Source organism: Ruditapes philippinarum, unplaced genomic scaffold, assembly GCF_026571515.1.
Source record: "Ruditapes philippinarum isolate M1 unplaced genomic scaffold, ASM2657151v2 ctg2088_1_1_1_1, whole genome shotgun sequence".
In the NCBI taxonomy this organism is placed as follows: domain Eukaryota; kingdom Metazoa; phylum Mollusca; class Bivalvia; order Venerida; family Veneridae; genus Ruditapes; species Ruditapes philippinarum.
This window is the reverse complement of record NW_026860231.1, coordinates 177,696-204,321: the sequence shown is the minus strand read 5'-3', so window position 1 is coordinate 204,321 and position 26,626 is coordinate 177,696.

The window sequence follows — 26,626 nt, the reverse complement described above, 5'->3', positions numbered from 1 at the left end:
TTGTGTGTTATTTGACGACTTTAAAAGTTGGTTTTTTGTATTCTCCAGGAACTCATTTGTTGGCGGAAGGATTAAAGATGTACTACCTACAAGCAGTCAGGAGTTTTTAAAGTGGTGAATTTAAACAGTGTTACAACAGAATTAAGATTTCTGAACTAACCTATTATATTTTGGGCCTCATTGGACTTAGATAGTGTTAATGTTTAAAGTTGAAGACAGTATATAGTTTATCAAGAACTGTGGAATCCAGAATTAAGCCTCAAATGTGACTGATTAACTATAGAACAAAGAATACGAAAATTCACCGGGCCGAGTCCTTCTAGTAAAATTAGCTGTAACACATACGTCTGTTTGATATTTATGCTATGGTATGAGTTCAGGTGCTGACTTACTGGATATTACTTAATTGACAATTTAACTCAGTACGAAATAGGGTTGGTCTTCTGCTCAGAATAACAGTAAAACCGATCGTGTATTAAAATATTTACTGATCATCAAGGCACAACAGATTCCAGATTGACTTTAATATCAGTGGTTTCAATAGAGGGGTCAAATAAAGAAAATAACAATGAATTGAGACTGAATCTGGTTTTAAAAGTGGATAAGCGGAGTCTTAATTCTGGATCATGTAACCATTGATATTAAAAGAAAATTCCGTTCTTTTAAAAAATGGTCTTAATAGCAGGGTGGTCTTAATTTCGAGGTGATCTTAAGTACGGATTGTACTTTATGAATCCATACACGATGTATCATAACATGAGATCAACTTTATAAATGTGTATGATAAAATACAAAACAAATATAATAATGACATTTGAATCTCTGATAATAGATCTATCTGTCGTAAAACAACAAATATACACATATTTCAATCATTTTTCACGTAAAACAATCAAAGGTTACTATAGATGTACGCTATTTAGAAAGTAAATCGAGTAACTACATACTCAAATTAATTGATCGATAAATTCAAACATGTTATATATATTTTAAATTAGTGAAATTATAGTCACTCACAATTGACAAAATGTTATTTAGTAACAACAGCTGATGGAAAATCTATTGTTTTATCGTCCTTTATAACAAGCATCATAAGTACAAAAACAGAATTGTGTGTGCGTGTTTATTTAATCCTATAAAGCAACAATATTGCTGGGAAAAACCTTCAGCAAATCTAATCGCAGACTCCTCATTGCCACGTAATGTAATATGCTACTTTACATAGGCATACTATTGGTTTCAGTCCGCTCTTAAATAACTTGTTGTAGATTTACAGATTTTTCCATAGCAAAGCTCCGATAGAAACAAGGTAAAATTCAATCGTTTAATGTAAGCTTTTTTTTTCTTCTAAACTATTGCATTGATAAGTACAAGACAATAATAAATCGTTACACATGTTGTCTATGCGCAAATATTTTCTAACTGTCAAGCATTAGCGCACTGTTTTCAATAAATTCAGAAGGAAGCCAACATTCTGATTTCAGTTTATTAATTTATAATTGTGGAAAAAGTCGTTTTGCGAAAAAAAACTTCAATTGTTTGAAATATTTCTGATCAAGGACCAAGTTGCGTTTTAGCAGTTAAAGAAGTCCCATAACGTTTTACAGGATTAGGATGTAATTAATTTGGAAATATCTTAAAATCAACGTGGAAATTTAAAATTTATTAAAAACAAAAACAAAACAAAAACACACACACACACACTTAAATGTCTGGCCAGCTCATTTTTTAACAAACTATGAACTGATTCATTAGAGAGGATATTTGGGTATTGGTAAATTGAATGAATTGAAGTAGGCTTTATCTTCTAAAGCTTTTCATGCTACCATTTCGCACTGAGCGCAAAGGTTATTGAAGAGTAACATACCTAATGGTTTTCATTGGGTGTTTCGTCCTTTATGTATTAAGTGTAATCAAGTATAAAAATTATATCAACGGACATCTCAACGGGAAATTGAGTATCAGAACTCGTCTTTGTATTCACTCTGTTCGACTTCATGCGTGAAATGTTTAGACGCTGTTTTATTTCCTTTGATGGCTTTGTAGCTTTAAAAATTGCCAAATGGAACTTTGTTTGTCAAATGGAACTTCAAATCTCTTTAAACATAAGAGAAAGCCATTGCAATAGTAATGTTTTGGAAAATCTCTGTAGCTTTATTCAGAAACATTAAAATTAAGTGTTTGATGTTTGTAATAAAATATTCTATTTGACTGTTATAAGATTGATAAATAAACTCATGCAATATACGATTTCTCCACGTATGAACTTTATCGGACACGTCAGTGAAACCACAAATATGTAAAGCTTTTATTATTCTTTTGGTAACGTTGATATGTTTATGATTTTTTGTTATCAAAGGGTAGATAAATAACGCTGATGTAGAAACTTCCAATAAAATGGAATCTAAATTAGACATGAATTATCTCGCTAAAGGGATATGTTTATACTTTTATATTACATGTATTACATATAAATTTCCATGAAACCGTCGTATTTTTGTGAACATATTTGGTAAATTGACGATGTTATCAGATTCCAGTTAATGTTCAGCTTGAAAATATACACTTTATTGATCCCTGCATAGTTTCCGTTAAAAGAGTTAAACGCTTGATTTTGAAATATTCAAAATAATTATTTCCGTACAGAAGTGAAAAGATATGTTGTATAGTAGGAAGGCGTTTACCGTTTATAGCGATGAAATAGCCCACATCAGGAAAAAGGGTGTTCCCTCCGGAGCATCAATGACAACAAAATAACAAGAAAATTGCAGACTCGGTTTGATTGAGTCTGTACATGAGTGATGATAAAACAGCACAATGTCCCCTACGACCCCTAGCACCGACTTGAGCGGTAATCAATTTTAAACACTTAAAATGTCGAAATCAATGACCGCGAAAGACCAGAAAATATATCAACACTTAAGTGGCGTACGGTGTAACTCTCTGTAGCGGTCATAAGACATTTCACACCTGTTGTTGTGACATATATATGTCTAGGACATGTTTATGCTTTGTTATTTTAATTTAAATATCAAACCTTAATGATTTACCTTTAAATGACACGTACACATTTCAGTCAATCTGACACAAGTTCAGATCTACTTATTAGAAAAAAAATGTTTGAAGTAATTTTTACAAATCAACTTGAAATAATAGCGTTTGTTTAAGATTGTTTTGCCACATTACCTGTCGGCTATATGGACAACGCCATGTTTGTTCTGGAAATTGTGAAAATTACCACCATTGGTTTCCCCATGATTAAAATTAGAAACCGCATTGCTTTCAAAATAATGAAAGCTCGCCGATGATTGGCTAATGTGAAAGGTCACCAGGAATGACTTCGTCTCCCCGTACATTTAATCAATGATTATATTTTCGATCCTTGAAGATCGTTCAGCACGACATTATTGTTGTGCTTGTGTTATTTTTAGTTTCAACTTTTCGGCATTTTCTAGTTGGGTGGTTCCAATATTCCTACTTGAATAATGTTGAATCACCCTTAGGATATGTTGCCTGCTTTTTAAATTTGTCTTTTGACGTCTTATCTGTGATACGCAGGCTTCATAACCTCTGATCCCCTTTCAAAATTCCATTTTATTTAGTTCCGCCCATTGTTTTCTCGTTTAGGGCACACGCTTTTTATAACTTGGGGACCATACGCCGCTTTTCATGGAATGGCACGGAAGTGTCACATTGAAGGTTCCATGATAACCGCCGTATGAACACATCTGCGGATGTTTCTAAATTCAAAATTTTACTATTTCACGTTTAAATGTTGAATTCTGCTTAAGCCGGTGCTAGGGGGCGTGGACGGTAACTTGCACTTTCCAGTACCGTCCATGAACAGGCTCAATCAAACCGAGTCTGCAACATTTTCAATTTTGCTGTGTTGGGCTTTCTTTAGGGATTCTGTATTTATCAATTCGTATTTGGTCAAGGTCAGATGTAAAAGCGTTATTTAGAGCTGATTTTTAATCAGATTGATATTTTCAGCCACGTGTCCAGGTCAACAATGTACACTAAAAGCATTAAGGAACATAATATGATTTTCAGAGAGCACAACGAGAAAAAAATACAGAATCATTTAATTGTATATAGATCAGTTTGAAAAAGTAATATAAACATATGTATTGTTACGGAAACTCATTCATAGACTTAGCATTAGCAGGAAAAACGTTAACAGTATTCCAATTTACATAATTAAAGTCATAAAGTGTTTATAAATTTCCAATAAGATACATGTATGTATTTAATTTGTCGTGATTTGGTCGTGTTAGCAATATTTGTTGCCCAATTAAATAAAGGAATTACAAGTAAAAACATTGTGCTGCAAACCTAACGCATAAAGCGTCAAAAATAAGAATATCTTTATAATATCGTTTTGATATTAGAAAGAAATATAATATAAGCGATGTTATCAAAAACGTTTAATATGTATTTTTCATATACATTATTTTCAATTCATATCAACCTTATAAAAAATGAAAATGATAGACATATTTAAAATATAAACATTTATATGCTTTACATTTTGACAACTAGATTGGATTGCAGCGAGTGCTTTTCACTGTGTTTTCAATAAACCTTTGGTTGTTATCGTAAGTTAGTAAGTAAGTCAAGGCTTATTTATCGAGGCTACACATTTGATTTCCCAATCTTCCATATGGGCCTACTTGTTGTCCTGTTTTGTCATCTTTTATAACAATTATCATCAAAACAAAAACTAATTAGTTTTGGATGCTTTATATAAGCGTATATAGTTTCAATTTGTCAGCGGAAAACCTGCAAGAAATCTAATAACAATCTGATGATAGTCGCGTAATGTAATAAGCTGCTTACTTAAGCAAACCATCTGTTTCAGTATGCTTTAAATACAAAGACGTAGGTGATCTAAACATTTGATTATGCGTCTATAATTTTAGATATATGCAAATAGATTGTTTAGTGTAATACAATCAAACACGATTATATCTTAAAGTGATTATATATACATGTAGTACACTCCCTACATATATGTTTATTGTAGAACAATTAAAACAGTTTCAATATTTTAAAAATTGTTATGTCAAACATCAAACAACATTTTACCTTAGAGCTAGTAAACAATATTTCGCTGCAACAATCAAACACTTTCTCTCCGAACGGATGCTTCTCTGTAGAGGTTGGCATTGATACAAGTTAAAAAAAGTATAACCGGTCGTGGTATAGACCGTCTATAGTCTTTACGAAAATTGAGACATAAAATTCTGTCTGATTCAGAAATATACTGAAAGGATGCGTGGCAAAACTATGTCGTTTTCCTTTGATATATTTTTTTCTCTTTTAACAGGAGAAGACATATTCAAATGGAACAATCACGCGTAAATTTTAAGTTCTTTCGAAAGTCACTTTTCAATATTCCTTTAGTGTACACTTGTTGTGCTTGGGGAGCGTTCTGTGCACATAGATTAGAAGTAAACAGTTTAGAACCTATCAGCACTTTTTTTGTTTAGAATGTTGTAACAAGAAAAACGTATTAAAATTACTTCCTTTGCTGCAATTGTCAGTCAGGTCATTTAAAGTTCATACAATTACATGACTGAAATGTCCGAAACTTGAAGAACAACAATGAAAGATTTTACATGTTCAAATTTACAGAGAAAAACAACAACAACAACAGCAACACCAAAACATTTGTTTTGAATTCTATTACATTTGACATCTGGTAAAAAATGTGTTTGTCTTTAAACATCACGAAAATCACATGTTAACGGATATATAACTAATTCTTTGTATGAAATTTCAGTATGACAAAGATGAAAAGGATTTTGTTTAGACAAACGGTAACACATGCAAAGAAATACAAATGCAATCACTGTCAAAAATGTTTACACTCTCATTTTTGGGAGTGATCGATTAATTTAATTTTAGTTAATCTAAAATTATGATGATCCTGAACGTAGGATAGTTTCCTTTCCTTATGCTTTTAAAGAACATTCGATCATTTGTTTAAGTATTGATGATTTGGCAATCTATTTGTACAGCTTTCTGAGATACAGCGACATTAAAAACAAAACTTAAATTTAAAGCTTTCATAGTAAGGTCCCGGTATTTAAGTGCGAAATTTCTGTTTTATTAGTTTCCCGGTTTTTAACTTACCATACTGACTGTGAGTGTGCATATTCTATTTAATGTGTTACTCAATGTGTTATACATTTTGTATGTATTTGAAGAAAGTAAGAAATTTTATATGCATGAGCATTGACATAATTATGTGTTATACTACATAGTGTGCCCTTTTTACATTCCATTGATTTTTCTGGGAGGAAAGGTTTTGTTTATCATGGGTCTGCTGGAGAAAACGTATTATATCTATGAGACCACTCAACAAGGGCACGAGAAGGTCAACTTGTGCATCCGATCCGTCTGAGTATGGTCTGCACAATTGGCTTATCAGCCAGATTTTTTATTTTTAGATTTTTTGAACGTTCAAATTTGGAAAGTCAATGTTATATATTAAGTGTGCTAAGTATTAATGCATGATAACCTATTATGACAACTATAATATTGGCAAGTTATAAAGTGGATTACAACTTCCTAAACATTTTGGCTTTGAAATAAGCGATTTCTGCGAAAATAACCTTATAGGACATATGCCAAAATGTGTGTTTGAAGATCTTATTCATTTACGATTTTGATTTCAGAATAAATACGTTTACGGTTGCAAATTTTAACTTGTGGAGATATCACAATGTAGTTAAATTCTTATGTCGCACAATTAACCTTTAAGTTACAAGACGTATGTCACAATGTGTTTTTATGATTTCATCATTTACTGTACATGATTTAAGAATAACTGCATTAGAAAATTATTACTTGTGGAAATACCATGCTGTAAGTGGATTCCTTTGCCGTACAGATAGAGGATATTCAGGTTTTTTCTATAAATACATGATTTATTTTCATCGAGTGGTATGAAAATAAATATTTCATGAGTGGCGGTAGCCACGAGTGAAATATGGTAATTTTCATGCCACAAGATGAAAATAAATCATGTATTTATAGAAAAAACTTGAATTTTCTGTTTATTATATACATTTTTCTCTTTCTGGACATTAAAATTTGAAAGACTTTCCCTTAAATTTTGAGTACTGGCAGAATTTAAAAGAAAGTAGTCCGGCAAGACACCAGTGAAAATACGGAAAATATGTTTCACTGCAGTGAAAAATAAATTTTTACAGTGAAAATACGGAAAATGAAAATACGCATTTTATTACATCAATATTTCTCAATATTTCATTTAAAAGTATATAATAAATAATGATATTATATTAAGATAATTAAAGTTTTCTGAATTATCATAATTAATAAACATTAAGACTTATAAAAGTAACCAAACGTAGAAATGAAAAATGTCACATATCATCTATCAACATCTCGGTTTAAAATGCATTATTTATGCGAAATAATTAAACAATCTAGTGATAGCTTCCATGGGAAAGAATGCATATGTCTATAAGATTATTGAAACGATAGAAGCGTAAATATAAAAGCGACATGACCGACTAGAAATAGCATGTGTGTTTAAACTTGGTTTTATTAACAATAATTTCTAATGATGGTTCGAGTTTCATTTGTTTCCTATAACTAGGAAAAAATAAAACATTAATCAGGTATAAACCAATAGTACATGTTTACAGAAGGTTTGAATATAATCATTAAGAAAGTATTGAGTAGAACTGTTTAATGAGCAAAACACCTATGATTAAACAAAATTATTATTGATATCAATAAAGATGATACCTCATTTAATGTGTACACAGAACAAGCATGTTATTTAATCGACAAACACTCAGTGCCAGAATAAACGCGATAGAAGCGAAAAAATAATAGGGGAATTAACCGTGTTTACATTTCAGATGAAACCTGATTTTAAATTACAATTACTTTCGGATCATGTTTTATTTCCGTTAATTATGAACAAATATTGCATGCAGTTCATTATCGGTGCGTTAAATAATACAAAAAAATGTACATTTTTTAGATTTTAATATAAACTGCCATTGATGGTAACGATATCTGCCAGAGTGAGTTCCGTATTTTAAGTGTCAAAACTCATTGCAAAGGTGGCAGATTAACGTTCACTTTGGTTTCTTTTGTTCAAACACAAATATACTGTAACAACAAAATATGCACATATGCAAATATCCGACAAGTGACAGCGACAAAAGAAACAATAAATGTCCTGTATGGTATGAAAATCCTTTGTCTTGTTTCCTTGTTTTGGCATTTTTGCTTTCCCGTAAAAATGTCAAGAAAAAAGACATGGTGTAAATCTGTGTTCAATGGATGTGTTTAAAGGGGGTGTTACAACGATTCACTTTATTAAACAACGCTACTCGAATCTCGAAAATAAACGGAATTAAGAGAGTAAAGTCACTACGATCATCGTTTTTAAAAATAATGAATACAATTTTTTATCCTTACCTTGCTAAATATCTTTAATGGACTTATTCTCAATATATTCTATGCAAAAGCATTCATTATCTGACCAAAAGTTGTTAAAATGAGTACTTACCGAATAGATAACAGTGTGGACAATGATGCGCCAACTGATCTTGGTCTGCACTTGTTGCATGAGTGGAAATAGCTACCACCTGCTAAAGGTTAAATAGTTGGTGTTCATTTGATTTGCTATGTAAGCAAAAAGGATATCACTTGGAAATAACTTGACTGTAATCTCATGCAAATCTCTCAATCATTAATCATATATGAAAAAGGTTTTAGCTACAGCTTAAGTGAAAAGTTTGCTGTCCAAACAGCATACACCGGTATATATACATATTCAAACTGGTTAATGCTTTCCTCTTCAATTAGTTGGTTATGTGAATATCTAGACACTAAATTTTCAGAGTCTTCCTAGTCAGTTTGAAAATATACATTACAATAACGACTTGCAGATCTCCAATGATATAGCAACATTTGACATATTTATGACAAGATATCTGAATTATCTATCTTAAAACGACATGTTTTCTCATATTTCAATCATTTTCCTCGTTGAACAACAAAAGCGAACACTAGTTGTCTGATTTGACTAGGAGCACAACAGAATCATAATGCATAAATAATTTGATAGACAAGTTCGGAAACTTGCTATGTATTTAAGGGTTATCAATGTCGCTCATAAATTTACTAACCATTAAATAGGAAACAAGATACGCAGTAAATACATGTCCATAAAGCTCTTCATTCGTTAAGTGAAGGATATGTTTTCCCTGTATAGTTGTTTGTGTTCTATTAATTGGTGTTATACATTTCATGATTTTTTATCGAAGCAGTGCTTCTTCCTTTTATTTTCTTTTTCTTTTTGCTCCTTTTATGTCTTTATATTTGAATGTTTGTTTAATGTGGTCACCGCATTACACCAATACACATATTCGTAAGTAAACCTTATGCTGCCGTTAATGTAATTTAGCATATTAGTTAAGCTGACTTTGTAGGCAATTTTCATCATTGTGCGAATAAAAAGTAGCGTATTGGGGAGTGTGTTCTGTTGTTTAAAAGTAATTAAAATTGAGCTTTTGGCGACAGAGCACATTGAGTACAAACAAATATTAAAACTTTAATACTATTAGCAGCTTGTTTTACTTTATCAATAAATATTTGGTGATTGTTTAAAAATATATATAACGCATTGCATTAAGGTTTCGATTTGATTAAGGATAGTGTTCTTCTGTTAAGATAATCACAATTGAGCTTTATGCGATACAGGTCATTGAGTACAAATACATATTAATACTGTTAGCGGCTTGTTTTACTTGATTAATATATGTTTGGTGTCTGCATTGCGTAAATCATTTCCAAAAGAAGGAGTGTACACTCCCCAGCGATTGAATTCAATATTTAGTAAATCATTACGGTAAAATGTGTTTGAACTGAACTGAATCTACTTTTAACAGTACATTTTTGTTTAAAAAAAATGTTCTAAGAATCAATGTGAAATTATTATTTTAAAAGTATATAGCCAGAATTTCTCAAACCATGTGCTTTATCTTACAAATACATGTAGTTATTGTATGATTTTATTAGTCTCATGGTATACTCTGAAACAGCTTGGTACTTTTGGGGTTTCAATTTGAATATCCATTGTCTTTGTAATCTTAATGAGTATTCGTGACTTCTGTATATTGAAATTGTGAATTCATGAAGTAGAAATGTCACCACCGATCTGTCTTTCTAGACATTATGACATAAACTGCATTATTAATGCGAAATAATTAAAACTCCATCGGGGAAATTTTCATTATGTATGGGTTGAATGCAGATGTCTAAAAGATTAATTGAATCGATATTAAATCATTTATTCATAAGGTAATACCTTGTTATACGTGTAACGTAGTTGATAAAATCTTATCTTTTTAATATATAAAATATGTAATGGCAGGAATTACGTGTTCAATTGAAAATATTTAAAGGATTCGTATCAACAGTAAATTGTCTTGATTTATGTAATGGCGATCTCATTCACTATAAAAGACGGTTCAAAGGCATTCAAAATCAAGCTGAATTAATTAGCTTTAAATGATATCTGTGCATTTGATTTACCATGAAGTCGAGAAAATAATATAAATGCAAAAGATATAAACTGGATTCTGAAGTAAATCTATGGATATGATACATATTTTGAGCATTTAGACATTTTTAACAGTTGTACTAACACATTTGATAAAAAATAACATTCTTTCAAAGTTGTATAAAAAGTCTACATAGGCTATGCCAGTACGCAAACAAAATGATTTGTGGTTTTTTATATTGGTGATTGACAATATATAAAATAACGACTCGCAAACCTTTCATTATAAAGCATATTATATTATAATGTCGATCACGATGTTTGAATTGTATTATCATAAAACGACCAGTATACTCATATTTCAATCATATGTCTCGTTGAACAACCAAAGGGTACAATATATATCTGATTGGTCCAGGAGAATAACAAAAACATCATGCATAAATAAATTGATAATCTAGTTTGGAAACTTGTTATATACTTGATGGCCAGTAATGTCACTCATAAACTGACTCATCATTAAACTTGAAACAGCCTCAACAATATTCACGGTTAAAAGTTCTTTATTTATATCGTTCATCATGCGCTGGCGGTTTCTACTTAATATTCTTATTGTATTCCATTCAGATTACATCCTGTAACCAGGATATCAGAAATTGAGTTGGCTTGAATGTATGCTTTAAGCATAATTTCTCAAATATGAACAATGCTGTTAAATTTGTGTAAATGTTCGGACAAGGGTATAAATGCTATTTAAAAAGCATGATGTTCTTTGCTTCTCTGCAATGTTTCTACAAATGAAACGCAAATAAGTATTTATAGTAATAACTTATGAATTCTTTACCCAGCTTGGTTTACTACAGACCCATACACTAAATATCTGTTAGTTTTTTCCCCGTTTTCTTACCGAAATTTACATTTTCCATTTTGCGATACTCAAGACACTTATTTAATAATAAATCGGTCAGTCCCGTTTTGCTTCTGTTCAGGTTACATAGAAATTAATATGAATGAACAAGGTGTTAGACGATATGAAATAAGATATCAATGTATACTTAGGGGGAGAATAAATGTCAATCACATCATGAAATAATTAACATCGAAGCATTATATAAATAAGATAGAATTGTGAGATATCGCAGTAATAACAATATATATAATATCAATTCCGGTGGATTTATCATGTCTGGACTTCACTAGTCTAAATAGCCGGTGCTAGGGGGGCGTGGACGGTAACTTGCACTTTCCTGTACCGTCCATGAATAGGCTCAATCAAACCGAGCCTGCAACATTTTCAATATTGCCGTGTTGGGCTTTCTTTAGGGATTCTGTATTTATCTATTTTATGATCACATCCGTGTTATTTGTGCCGTGTGGCGGCTGTAAAAAGTCTCCCCGTACATTTAATCAATGATGTTATATTTTCGATCCTTGAAGATCGTTCAGCACGACATTATTGTTGTGCTTGTAGTATTTTTAGTTTCAACTTTTCGGCATTTTCTAGTTGGGTGGTTCCAATATTCCTACTTGAATAATGTTGAATCACCCTTAGGATATGTTGCCTGCTTTTTAAATTTGTCTTTTGACGTCTTATCTGTGATACGCAGGCTTCATAACCTCTGATCCCCTTTCAAAATTCCATTTTATTTAGTTCCGCCCATTGTTTTCTAGTTTAGGGCACAAGCTTTTTATTACTTGGGGACCATACGCCGCTTTTCATGGAATGGCACTACTGTGTCACATTGAAGGTTCCATAATAACCGCCGTATGAACACATCTGCGGATGTCCCTAATTTAAAATTTTACTATTTCAGGTTTAAATGTTGAATTCTGCTTAAGCCGGTGCTAGGGGGCGTGGACGGTAACTTGCACTTTCCAGTACCGTCCATGAATAGGCTCAATCAAACCGAGCCTGCAACATTTTCAATATTGCCGTGTTGGGCTTTCTTTAGGGATTCTGTATTTATCTATATTTGACTTATTTAATGAATCAAAGCACGAACGTATCTATCTGTAAAATACTATAATAAGAAAAGTAAGCCCAGTGTTGTTGAATAATTTGATACAAGCATTTGAAAGGTAAAGTGCTTTTATTATACGTATATACGTGATTTAATTTCCTTTTCAGTATTTTACTTTCGTAATATACACATTGATATGTATTTGTAACAAATCTATTTGAACATCATTACATGCATTAACTTTGTACTGCAAAAAAAGGAAATATAATCATTTACATTTAGTATCTCAACATCGTTATTGCTAAAAAAGGAGCATTACTAAATGAACATTATATGTTGTCTTTGAAAATTATTCAATCGGTATTGCTAAAAAGAACATTAGTAATTGAATATTATAAATAGTCTTTGAAAATTCACTTTGTAATGTAATGCATGATATGGTTCTAGTCACTTGTATCGCTTTGATAAATATATAGTTTATTTATGCAGGGACTTGTTGTATAACCTAACAGAAACAAACAACAGCAAATACAAGGGATGACAATAGGCAATGGCACAATGCATTTTCAATGTTAGACTTAAAAATAAATTTTATTTTACAACAGTTTGTTTGTCAACGCATTGATAAGATTTATCGTATCATATAATCATAATGTTCTTTCCATACGCTTCATACTTCAGAGACAATTAAATGATCCAATAAATTTTAGTAAGTAAAAATATTTTACCATTTGAACGAAACCAATATTTCTGTAATTTTATTTTGAGTTATGTGAAGAAGATAGATAAGTGGCTATTGTATATCAAATATTTAGACGATTGTTTTATGAATAACATACATTGTTATATAAAGTAAAGCAGGCATAGCATCTCTGGTCATAATGAGCATTTAACTTATTTATTGTATGGACAAGAATCATTTGGATTTAGTGCATTGAATACGTAATATTTAAGAACAGAACTTCAAAGAGTTGTTTATATATTTACATCAGACACATAACATTGTATTAATTGATCATTTCAATCGCTATCGGCAACAGTTGTGATTATTAGTATGTATCACTTTATGTGTCACAACTTTAGACAATATGAACACATAAATATGTTAATTTATTGATCTTTTTGTCATAATTATGTCAAAAAAAACATATAAACACTACGTGATCTTACACTATACATTTTGATTATAAAGTTAGCAGATTCATTAGAATTATTCTCCACATAGACTTAGTTACATTTATTTAATTTCATAAAAACAGGAATAGCGACATTTCATTAATACATATGGTTTCACATCGACTCCAGATCTTATTTTGGTGTCCAAACAACCAAAATGAGTTTTATTAGCATAAAATCTGCAACCTCAGTGTAGCGAAATCGGAAGTACAATTTATGTTTGCATGTGAAACTCCGCCTTCGGATCATCCGTACATCAATATTAAATTATCAATCATGACTATAAGTAGCAGTCCTAATTTAACGATATATTTCCGAATTGTAACGGATCTTTTCATACAAATTTAATCTTTTTGATGAGATGATTACTTTTTTCTGAAGCCAGGTCTGAAGCTAAAACGGTTAAAGTGTGTTTGCAAAAGAAAATCTGATATTTGTTTGTGTCCGTATAGCAACTTTGACACTGTGACGAAGCGCATACACAAGCTGATCATAGTCTTCATTTGCATGTTAAAATTCGTATACGAACTTTATTGTTACCGTGGGGTTTTCCGTTACAAATTGTAATTTATGAACAATATTTGATGCGATTTACAACAATACTGTTTAAAGGATTAATGAAACTGTAGAATGCTTGGTTTTTAGGCCAACAGTAAAATATTTTTACATATTTAGTAAATGCTACTTTAACATCGATTTCTCATCTTATATTCAATCAGAAACAATTCAAAGAAGCCTTTGATCATGTACTAAAATACTGATGATGCCCAAAAGAAAGACCAATCTATAAAAGTAATTGCTGCGGAATAAGGAAAGGGTTTCACAAACATAGATGCCTATATAGAAGTGACATGATATTTTACTTAAGGGTGATGTTAGATAAATGTTAGTACTCTAAGAAATTGGTTATCTTGAAAAGTTTGGTATAAGATAGTGAAGAAATCAATTCCCTGACTTGTGTTTCACAAAGAATGCATTTTCTTTTTGAATTATAAATAGTCGCGATTATATTTGTATAATCTCATCAATTTTATTTCCTATATTCACATAAAAATTCAACATTAAACACAATTTAAGGAGAACAGACGTTAATTAATTGTTACATTTCTGTCGACTTATGAACTTGCACATGCGGGCATTGTAAACGAAACCAGACGTCTGGTCATGATTACCTCTGTTCGCTATTTAAGTTTATTTCTTTACAAAACCAACAAAATTTTCCTAAAGGGCCACTTATTTCAAAATACATACTATGTCGTTTACCTTTTTAATATCCTAAAATATTTAAACTAAAAAATCTATTTTTGAATTTTTAGATACATAAATAAAATTTCACTAGTGTGATTTACGCACCAATAATGTAATTTTAACATGTGTTTTGCACGAAAGACCTAAATGAAAGGTCCCTTAAGTTGCAAAATTATATTACAAAAGTTGTTTATGCCAAAAAGTTCAATCATTTCATAGATATTATTGGAAATTCAATCATTTATTTATTACGTGTAGTTGAACATCTACTATTTCAAAACAACAAACATCTTCAAAGAAAATTGAACACATATCAGAATAACACTATGCGATATCATTTGAGAGCGGCTAAAATGATCATGGAAAATCAAATAATCTAACTCGGCCATGCATTTTAAAAAAATACTAAACACTTGGAACTCTTATTATAACATTTTTTCTAAGAACTATTTTAAAAAAATGGAATAATTTATTTCTAATTTTTCCGTCAATATTTATTAAATGTGCTCTTTCTAGACCATTCAACATCTTGAAATGTCTATTATATTTTTATAATTGAAATTATTTAAAATATTGTGTTTGATTCATAAAAAGTACAAAATACGCTTGGTCTTTTTTCAATAATGACGTAAGACATTTTCCTTACTTTTCTTATTATTACCATTTAAGAGATCTCGTTATTTTTTCCAGAGATACGGTTAATTCATATAATGCCATTCAGGATGTTTGAATAATTTATCTTAAAATGATATGTAAACTTATCTAACGTTCATATATCTCGTTAAACAATAGAAGTTTGATTGTAACATCATCATAACGGAATTTAGGATGCATAAACAAATCGACAAATCAGTTAAAATACTTGTTTGGCATTGAAGGGTAATTGATGACACTCTTGCATCGGCTTGACGTGGCTTGTTCGTATCCTTTTGGTCTGTATTTAAATGGCCAAACGTTTTTGTTTTCTGTTCATAAATATATAATTACAGTGCTGTTTATTTATTATGGTCACCAATGTTTATGCGACTATTTACATACACAATAACTCATAAAAATTCTCAGCTTACAGTATTTTTAAATTGAAAATATTTACAAATATAAATTAAAAAACCTTAACACTTATAAAGTAACCAAACGTAGAAATAAAACAGTCAAAATCATCTCTCAAAACGTCGGCATGAAATGCATTATTATTGCGAAATGATTAAAAAATCAAATGATAGCTTCCATGGGAAAGAATGCACATGTCTAAAAGATTGATTTAAACGAAAGAAGCGTAAATATAAAATCGACAAAACCGATTAGAAATAGCATGTGTTTGCTTTCAGATTAAAATTTGGTTTTATTTACAATAATTTCTACTAATGTTTCGTGTTTAATTTGTGTTGTATGATTAAGAACAAATAAACATTCATAAGGTATAAATCAATAGTATGTGGTTGGAGAAAGGTTTGAATTTACTTTGAATCATCAAAAAGTATTTGGTAAGCTGTTTAATGAGCAAAACCTCTTTGACTAAACCAAATAATTATTGATATAAATAAAGATGACACCTCAAGTGAATGTGTGCACAGACCAATCATGTTATTAGATCGAAAAAAACTAAAGTGCTAGCAAAAAGCGATAGAAGCGAAAATATAATAGAAGAATTAAGGATTGAAATACCTTGTGTTTAGTTTTCAGATGAAACCTGGGTTTTAATTACAATTTCTATGAATGTTTCAGATTCATTCTTTCGTATAATTATCAACAAAATTGAATTGCATTACCGATGCGTGTAATGATACCATGTGTTATTTTACGTTAACCCTCTTAGTGCTAAGGTGACAGACTCTGCCTTGTCTCGAGTTATAGCTCCTTTTTTGCTTTTCTTCGTACTGTTTTTATATAATATAACAACCCGCAATTCTCCAATTATAAAGAAACATTTGGACATATTAACGTATTTTTATTACAACGCCGGTCATGATGTCTGAATTATCTATCTGAAAACGACATGTATACTCATATTTCAATCATTTTCCTCGTTAAACAACAAAAGCTAACGCTAGTTGTCTGATTTGACCAGGAGCACAACATAATCATAATGCATATATAAACAGATAGACAAGTTCGGAGACTTGGTTTGTATTTTACGGGTCATCAATGTCGCTCATAAATTAACTAACCATTAAATAGAAAAAAATACACAGTCAATTTATGCCCATAAGCTCTTCATTTGTTTAGTGAAGGACACGTTATCCATGTAAAGTTGGTTATGTTCTAATGATCGACTTTTGATATTATACAATTTATGATTTTATTATAGAAGCAGTGCTTCTTACCGTATTACACTCATACGAACATTTGTAATTAAACGTATGCTGCCGTTAATGTTATTTCGCATATTAATTATGCAGACTCTTTTAGCAATTGTGCGAATAAAAAAATAGCGTATTGCATTAAGGTTTCAACTGTATAGATATTGTATTCTGTTGATTAAAAGGTAATTGAAATTGAGCTTTGGGCGACAGAGGTCAGTGAGTAAAAACAAATATTAATACTGTAATACTATAAGCTATATCAATAAATCTTTGGTTATTTTTTAAAAAACATATGACGCATTGCATCAAGGTTTCGATTGATTTGATCAAAGATAGTGTTCTGCCGTTTAAATAATCACAATTGAGCTTTAGGTGATACAGGTTATTGAGAACAAATACATATTAATACTATTAGCGGCTTGTTTTACTTGATGAATAAATATTTGGTGTCTGTATTAAATAAATCACATTCAATAGAAGGAGTGTATATTCCGCAGCGATTGAATTCAATATTTAGTAATTAATTGCCGTAATATATTTTTGGACTGAATCTACTTTTAACAAAACATTCTTGACTTTGTTGTAAAAATTGTTTAAAATCAATATAAAAATATTATTTAAACCAATATTTCTCAAACCATGTGCTATATTTGTCGTTTTATACTAACAAATAGCTATTGAATGATTTTATTAGTCTTATGATATACTCTGAAGCAGGTTGGTACTTTTGGGGTTTAAATTTGAATATTCTTTGCCTTTGTTATCTTAATTAGTATCAAATATTGTATGTAACACAATGTTGGTTTTCTGCTTGTTAAAACAAATCTCATATATTCCTTCAGCATAAGCAAATTTATATTGGTATAAATTACTGATCAGTCTGATAATGAAGCTTACTCTAACGATAATTTGTTTAACCGATATCCCCTGCATTGCAACATATTACCACCTCACACCTCAATCCCTTACCAAGCAGCGGACGGATAAAGTAATATATGGTATAAAAAAGAAAACAGATTGGAATGTCAAAAATGAACAATATATGAGCAATGAAATATATATATCATTAGGTATCATTACCAGATACTGAGTGTCGAATGAGATTTTTTCAGAAATGCTGAACGTTTTTGTTTCAAATTGGTAACAAATACAAAGTGAAAGGAGACAATGCGTTGCCCGATATCACATTCCACGGCTTATTAGTCAATAATTGTTTATCTTATGAGAAGCCTAAATAAAATATCACAAACATTTAAGCATATAAAGGAAAAATAAAACAGCAGCTATCGGCTGTATTGCAAGTAAATGATGGAATTTCAGTATATACTTATCACGCTGTAATTTTTAATTATTAACAGAAAATTATGAAAAACCTTAGAATTACCAAAAACTAGTTTTTTCATGTTAACACATGCCCTTTCACTTAATCTTGGTGAAAAGTTGTGTTTTGTGACATTTTTTTATTTTTTCAATTAACAAAGAATTATGAAAAACCTTGGAATTACCCAAAAACTAGATTTTCCATGTTAACACATGCCCTTATACTTAATTTTGGTGAAGAATTGTTGTTTTGTGACATTTTTTATTTTTTTAATTAACAAAAAAATATTTAAAAAAAAACTTAGAATTACCCAAAAACTTGTTTTTCTATGTTCACACATGCCCTTACACGTAATTTTGGTGAAAAATTGTTGTTTTGTGACATTTTTTTTTTAATTAACCTTTTACCCCATGAGCATATTGTGAAAAATGGCCGCTTACATTGAAAAGCCTCCTGTTACAAGTTCAAACGGCCTTAAAACTATGAAAAATAAAATGAAAAAGTGAAGTGATGATATTTAAAATTATGTTCATCCCGACTCGGGAAATTGTCCCTCCCTATTAAAGGCTTCCACAGTACTTTTGATATTGCATTTAAATTTTGTTAATTTACACCGGTTTTACAACTTACCAAACTTTTTTTCTCAGATACTGTCACAATCAGAATAAAGCTAAATAGTTTTCTAAGCTGTAATTGTAGTCGTGACACTTGTTTTAAACTAACAAATTACATGTGAATTAAATTATTATTCATTTGAATAAATAATACAGTAATACTTTTTACATTCTGACTTGTTAAATGAAATGTTTCGTCAACACAATATGACATTTTTTGCTTTCGATTCCGTGCTTTAGTTGGGAAAGAAACCTTTTTATGGTCCTTTCTTATGGCTATGATAACAACACTGCAGAAAAGTGAATTCGTGCAGTTGAAATCGCGAGTTCGTCACTTCTGTATATTGAAATCATGAATTCATGAAGTAGAAACGTCACCACCGATCTGTCATACTAGACATTATGACATAAGCTACATAATTAATGCGAAATAATTAAAACTCCATCGGGGAAATTGTAATTATGTATGGGTTGAATGCAGATGTCTAAAAGATTAATTGAAGCGATATTGAATCATTTATTCATAAGTTAATAATTAAGTTGTTATAGGTGTAAAACGAACTTTTTCTGTAGTTGATAAAATCTAAGTCTTTTTATATTAAATATGTATTGGCAGGAATAATCTGTTTAATTGAAAATATTTGAAGGATTCGTATCAACAGTAAATTGTTTTCAATATGATACATATTTTGAGCATTTAGACATTTTAAACATTGTAATCACAGCTGGCCTTAAACACGTGCTTTCAATTTGAATTATCTACACAAAACTATAATATACACAGACTGTGTCAGTACGCAAACACTATGATTTATGTTTTTACTCGTGTTGTTGGGCAATAGTTAAAGGAACGACTCATAACCCTCCAATTATTAAACATATTCCTGTCTCGTTATAATTATTACAATGCCGATCACAATGTCTGAATTATCTATCTTAAAATGACAAATATACTCATATTTCAATCATATGTCTCGTTGAACAACCGAAGGGTACAATTGATATCTGATTGGTCCAGGAGAACAGCAAAAACATCAGGCATAAATAAATTGATAGTAAAGTTCGGAAACTTGATATATACTTGATGGTCATTAATGTCACTCAATAACTGACTAAGTATTAAACAGGAAACAACATCAACAGTATTCACGGTCAAATGTTTAAAGGTCAAAAGGTGTTTTATTCATATTATTCAGCATGCGGATGATACGTAATTTTATTTAAGTACATTCAGATGGCCAAATTTATTAATCTAAAACTCATGATTTCAATTATTTTGATTTGTGTACAGGTTGTCACCGTATTACATTAATCCGTACTTTTGTATATAAAAATGTGTGCTTCTTTAACTGTTTACGTATCATTGAACCTACTCTGATGCAGTAACCTATTTTGTGCGATTGTTAGCTATATTAATTACCCCCGCTTGGCTTACTACACCATATCTGTGGTACTGTTGTTTACAGGTTTTTTACCAAAGCTTATACTTTTGCGATACTCAAGATACTTATTAAATAAATGGGTCAATCACGTTTTGCTTCTATTTCGATTTAATAGAAATTAATATGTTCGAGCAAGGTTTTCAGACGTAGTGAATTAAGATATCAAGATATCAGTATATACTCAGGAGGAAATAAATGTCAATCACGTCATGAAATAGAATTAACACTGAAACATTAGATAAATAAGATAGAATAGTTAGATATCGCAGTTATACAATATATATGCTATCAATTCCAGTGGATTTATCATGTCTGGACTTCACTGGTCTAAATAGAAAGGTTTTGACTTCTTTAATGAATCAAAGCACGAACGTATCTATCTGTAAAATACTATAATAAGAAAAGTAAGCCCCGTGTTGTTGAATAATTTGAGACAAGCATTTGAAAGGTAAAGTGCTTTTATTATACGTATATACATGATTTTATTTCTTTTTCAGTATTTTATTTTCGTAAATTACACATTGATACGTATCTGTAACTAATCTATTTAAACATAATTCCATGCATTAACTTTGTACTGCAAAAATAGGAAATATAATTATTTTCAACATATGCAATCGTTATTGCTATAAATGGAGCATTACTAAATGAACATTTTATGTTGTCTTTGAAAATTATTCAATCGTTATTGCTAAAAAGAACATCAGTAATTGAATATTATATATAGTCTTTGAAAATTCACTTTGTGATGTAATGCATAATATGGTTCTAGTCACTTGTATCGCTTTGATAATTATATAGTTTATTTATGCAGGAACTTGTTGTATTATGTAACATAAACAAACAACAACAAATACAATAGGAATGTCTCTAGGGATGACAATATGCAATGGCACAATGCATTTTCAATGCCAGACTTAAAAATAAATTTTATTTTATAACAGTTTGTTTGTCAACGCATTGATAAGAATAATCCTATCATCAAATCATAATGTTCTATACGAGACAATAAAATGATCCAATAAATTTTAGTAAGAAAAATATTCTACCATTTGAGCGAAATCAATATTTCTGTAATTTTATTTTGAGTTATGTAAAGAAGATAGATAAGTGGCTATTGTATATCAAATATTTAGACGATTTTATTTGAATAACATAATTACATTGTTATATAATGTAAAGCAGGCATAGCATCTCTGGTCATAATGAGCATTTAACTAATTTATTGTATGGACAAGAACTATTTGTATTAAGTGTATTGAATACGTAAATTTTAAGAATTTGCACGACAGAGAGTTGTTTTTATATTTATCATTGTATTAATTGATCATTTCAATCGCTATCGGCAACGGTTGTGATTATTGGTATGTATCACTTTAATATGTGTCACAACTATAGACAATATAAATACAAAATATATTTTTGATCTTTTTGTCAAAATGATGTAAAAATACATATTAACACTACGTGATCTAACACTATACATTCTGATTATAAAGTAAGCACAGTCATTAGAATTTTTCTCCACACAGACTTAACATCGATTTCTCATCTTATATTCAATCAGAAACAATTCAAAGAAGCCTTTGATCATGTACTAAAATACTGATGATGCCCAAAAGAAAAACTAATCTATAAAAGTAATTGCGACGGAATCAGAATAGGATTTCAAAACTTAGATGTCTATATAGAAGTGACATGTTATTTTACTTAAGAGTGATGTAAGGTAGTACTCTAAGAAATTGGTTGCCTTGAAAAAGGTACCACGCATATAGTAAGGAAATCAATTCCCAAAATTGTATTTCACAAAGAATATATGAGCCGTGTCATGACAAAATCAACATAAGACGTTTGCGACCAGCATGGATCCAGACCAGCCTGCGCATCCGCGCTGTCTGATCAGGATCGATGCTATTCGCTTACAAACCATATTATAAGTAGAGAAACTGTTAGCGAACAGCATGGATCCTGATCAGACTGCGCGGATGCTGGTCGCAAACCAACTATGTTAGTTTTGTCATGACACGGCTCATATTTTGTTAACATTATAGATCGCAATTCAATTCTTATTGCCTCATCATTTTTATTTCCTTTATTCACATAAAAATACAAAATTAAACAAAATGTATCCTATATCAATTGTCGAATTATGAACGTGCCGATGCGGGCAATATAAACGAAATCAGACATCTAGTCATGATCACCTCTATTCAAAATACATATTATGTCGTATACCTTTCACTCTCTTAGAATAATTAAACTAAAAAATTATCTTTAAGGTGACAACGGAGTCAATTATCACTGAAAATACCTAAAATGAGATTTTTTGCTTAGAAGATTTATCAACCTTTTCTGAACACATTCGTGATTTAATTTTGTAAGCAGTTAGTCCAAAAAATGTGTTTTTAAACGTTTTAAAACAGTACCTATACTATTTGTATCTGCTATTCGCCTAACCTGTCGATTATCGATAACGTTCCGCCCCCCGTTGAGGCATCAATGAGGGAAATCGGTAGTTCCAAATATCCGTGAATTACAGGTCCATACTGGTCCATATACTTCTCGTAATACATGTATCGTACAACTACCGTACATCTTTTATGAATATCTCAACATTTAGCCTTTTTTATAAATTAAGAAAGTGTCGGCCAATGTACGTAACATAATGTATTGAACATAAATAATTAAGCATAGCGGCAAATCGCACGACCACGGGGTCGATTAAAAATGTAGTTGTTAAAATATCCATAATGTGTGAAAATAATTTGTCTGTCCCGTTAATCTGATATATATTACATTGAGTTGATAGACTTTTGTACAGATTCAAGGGCTTACTTTACATTCAACCTCGTTTTCTAACAATGTGAAGTAAAACAACAACAAAAACAGACAACATTTTTTATGTGAACGCCTATATATGACTTGTGGTAAGGTGTCCCTGACAAATTTCTAAACAATTTTAGATTGTCTAAGGATGATTATTTCTCTATAAAAAAAAAGATGTTAAAATATATTCTCAGTGAAAATAAATTGTTCGCCAGTAAATCGGACACAGTACTAATAAATCTGGGACAAAGTATGAAATTTATTGTCTATCCCGGTAGAAACTGGATCTGTATGCCGTGCATAGATGATATTCAAAATAGAAGTCAAGAAGGCCAGATCATAATGATCGAGTAATACCTTTTATTTCTATCAAAATATGTGAAGCATCATCAATTTGGTGGAAAAAATATATAATATCCCGTTCTTATTTGTACATTTACCATGGACTTTAATAGACTGTCAGAAGCTCAGTTTTTTGTTATATTATTTATATTTTAACAGAATTTCATACACGAATACACGGGCAGAGTGACACTGGTATAATACAATAATAATGCTGATAATAATAATAATAAACTTCAAAAAGGAAACAGTTTAATTAATACCCCGCTAGCGGTGCGCAAATGCGTTCCATTTCCCCCCACTGAGTGCCTCAAATTTTACCGATAGTCACGTGACATGTGCGACAGACACCAGACGGATCGTAAATCACGTTAAGAATTGAAGAAATTTCGGCTATAAACTGATATTAATCAGCAGATTTTTAATTGGTCAGATGTCACTGGGTCATAAAATGTTGTTAGAGTATGTTACCACAACTTGTGACCCTCTCTGGTGCGATATTTGTGTATTATGCAATTATTTAGCGTGAAACTTAGGGGTCCGAGAGAGAACAGCCGATTTATGACACTTCGTTTGATGCGGGTCGGACTAACTTTGAATCGGCATAACTTTTTTAATAATCAAGCAATTAACATGCGGTTTAAAGCACATGAAAGGAAATTCATTTACGGAGGGAATCGTGTCAGGGATTTTTGTTTGCCTAATCAGCGACTTAATTATCTTTAATTACGTAATATGTATGGTGAAAAAAGCCGCATAAAATGTTTGACGTTACGTAATATTTTTTTGAGAAAAGATAGAAAATATTTGAGACACGGTTCCCCAGATAATATATATATGGTTATTTTCCAAAAGTTTGATGACAAAAAAATAAAAAATGACTTTGATATGACGTTTTAAAATTTTAGGATTTTTATTCAAAATCAATCATTTACAAAGGCATTTTTTTCCAATATGTTTTTTTTTTATGATGATCAACGACATTTAATGCACAAAGATTAAATAAATAACAATTATTACTAAAATAACATGGTTTAAATGACATATTTGTGAGTACCACGGAAAGTGTCTGTTGTCACCTTAAAGCACTTTATACATCTTTAAAATTTTAACTAGAGTGATTTACTCACAAATAATGAAATTCTGACCTGTTTCTTTACAAAAGATCTAAATAAAAGGTCCCTCTAACATTTATTTTCATACAGTTTTGTGATGTTGCAAATCATGCAAATTTAAATAAAAGTTGCTTTGGACAAAAAAGTTTCATTATTTCATATATTTGATTGGAAATTAAATCGGTTATTTGTTACTTGTAGTAGAACATCTTCTATTTCAAAGGAACAAACATTGTACCTCACTTTGCTATATCGTGTATGTTTGATTGAGGCTGGAAAATTTAATCAAATAATCAAACTCGGCCATGAATTTTTGTACAATACTAAACACTCTGAACTGTTATAATATTTTTTTAAAGACCTATTTTAAGAAAATTCAGAATAATTTATTTCCATTGTTTTCGTCAATATTTGTTTAATGTGCCCTTTGTATATCATTCATCATCTTGAATGTCTATTATATTTTTATAACCGAAAATATTTAAAATAATGATTTTGATTCATTCAGAAATTGAATATTAAGTAAACCATACGATTGGTCTTTTTTCGGCAATGATGTATGACAATTTTCCTATCTTTTTTAATTATTAACGTTTGTGAGTCATTGGTTTTTCCAGAGATAAGGGTAAGGACATTAATACTTTTTAGGCTGTATTTCGATTATATTCATATGGAAACAAATGCGTCTGATTTCTTCAATTCTGTAGGGAAAGGATAATTTTAAACATTATTAAGCTATCTCAAGTAGATAAGAAATGATTCCTGCTATCGTTTTTCATGAAGTAACTCTAGTAAGATAGGTATTCATCATTCCAATAACTATTGCTATACAAATCTAATTGCAGCCCAAAGGGAATGAACCGTCTGCGGCTTTAGTGTCTGTATGTTCTTAATTTTACAATAATGATGATTTTTATATTGTTTGTGATTTCATACATTAAATATTAAAACAAGACATATATGAAGACAGCCTTGAATATAACTTAAGGCTTATAAAACTGCTTTGAATTTTTTCATTTAATTGCACCATTGTTTTCATCCATTTGTGGTACAAAGGACCGAAGGGAAATGAAACTTCTGCCACTCTAGGTTTTAGATTTTCTTAATTTAACATTAATGATGTTTAAACTGTTTATGATTTCAAACCTTTGATATTTAAGTAAGACATAAAAATTGCCGTGCAACTATAACGTTTTACGAAAACAAAATTGCTTTCTTTTTGCATCATCATTTATATGCGTTTGAGTAACTTTATGAACCAGATGTCACGAGTGTCTAAGAAAATGAATTGATTTATAGTTAATGTTCCGTATACGAATATATTTAGCTTTTTGTTTGTTCGTATATATACAACTTTTGACCAATTTATTTACTTCAATCATGTGAGTATGTTATCAAAAACGGACAGTGTTCTGTTCCAAGAATTAAGAAGTAATTTCTTCAGAAATACTATGCGTCGTGTCTTTAATTACTGATGGGCACCCTGATATAAGAATTTTCTGCTTTTAATAAAAAACGAAGAATTGAGCTGTAAGCATTTTGAGAACTGACATGGGATTTCACTTTGGCGATTCAGCCAAACGTTAGCACTTACTATATCCTATTGAGCACTCTTGACAACGTAGGTATCAAATTTCGAAGCTATCAATATGAATACAGATTGTGTATTTGCTTAATGCATATGTCATTCTCTGTTATTGTACTGATCGCTTTGCTTCTGTAA